This window comes from Penaeus monodon, chromosome 31 (assembly GCF_015228065.2).
Source record: "Penaeus monodon isolate SGIC_2016 chromosome 31, NSTDA_Pmon_1, whole genome shotgun sequence".
In the NCBI taxonomy this organism is placed as follows: Eukaryota; Metazoa; Arthropoda; class Malacostraca; order Decapoda; family Penaeidae; genus Penaeus; species Penaeus monodon.
The window spans coordinates 2,145,635-2,146,689 of record NC_051416.1 but is presented as its reverse complement, the minus strand read 5'-3'; the positions used below and the strand labels follow the sequence as shown (position 1 = coordinate 2,146,689).

Below are 1,055 nucleotides of genomic sequence, written 5' to 3'. Positions count from 1 at the left end.
AACAAGGGAGATTCTGTCGAAGCAGTCCAAAATCAGGTTTATAACTTCTTTATTGTTTTAGTTAGTGTCTGACTGGCCTCTCAGCTCGTATGGGAATGAAGTATAATCTTAAAGGATGCGTATGATAGTTCAGTGAAAATGGTGACAAGTGCTGACTAGAGTTTGCTGTCTCAGTAGAAGGCGGTGATGGGCTTGCAGGTGCGGTACTCGAGACAGGTGTCGTAGCAGCACTTGTCGGCGCCGGGGCAGTAGGCGTCGTTCGTGCAGGGCGTGGGAGGAAGGACGCTCCTGACGGAGGGGCATGTGGGGCGGACGGGAGGGCAGTGGCCGGGCTTGAGATCGTCGCAGCACTCGTACTTGCCCGTGGGGCCTTGCACCAGTTCTTGCAGTTGGCGTATCCTGCGCCCACACCGGCACCCACGCCCACGCCGGCACCCACGCTCAGTCCCGCTCCGAAGCCAGGTGCCACGCCGTGTCCCAATCCGACAGCGGAATCCAAGCCGTGTCCGAGGCTCAGTCCAGCACCTAGAGCGTGTCCTAATCCATCACTGAGGCCGTGTCCTACGCCACCTTCAATCCCAGCACCATGGAGGCCACCCACGCCCTCAAGGACGCCTGTGTTTGGGGCGTAATGCCGAGTCTCGGAGGCAAGAGCGAGGGCCGCCAGGGAGACCACGAGCACTGCCACCGCCACTGAAGACTTTTCACTAACCTGAAACGAAAATATCAAATGAGAGATGCAAGCCATATTAAGTAAATATAGGACTATTCATCAAATAAATATAGAGATAAATTCACTGCTATATACATACCATCTTTGGAGTAGGAGCTAGACCTTTAGCTTAGACGCGAAGGCAGATTGTGGCGAAGCGTTTCTTGATCGAAGATTATATAGCAGGCATTCCAGGCATCTCCCTTGGCCGTAAGACGTGGGGAATCCGCCAGCATTTGGTGACGTCATCAAGGTCCGAAGAGTTGCCAGATACCTTGCACGACTGACATCAAGCGGGAGAGCATTGCCTTCCAGCAGTGATTCCCATGTTTATGTTATTTCA

General features: G+C 53.6%; 1 pseudogene; it reads right to left on the bottom strand.

Moving 5' to 3' along the window:
* Window positions 1-42: 42 nt before the first annotated feature.
* On the bottom strand, window positions 43-856 carry LOC119592810 (annotated as a pseudogene).
* Window positions 857-1,055: the final 199 nt, after the last annotated feature.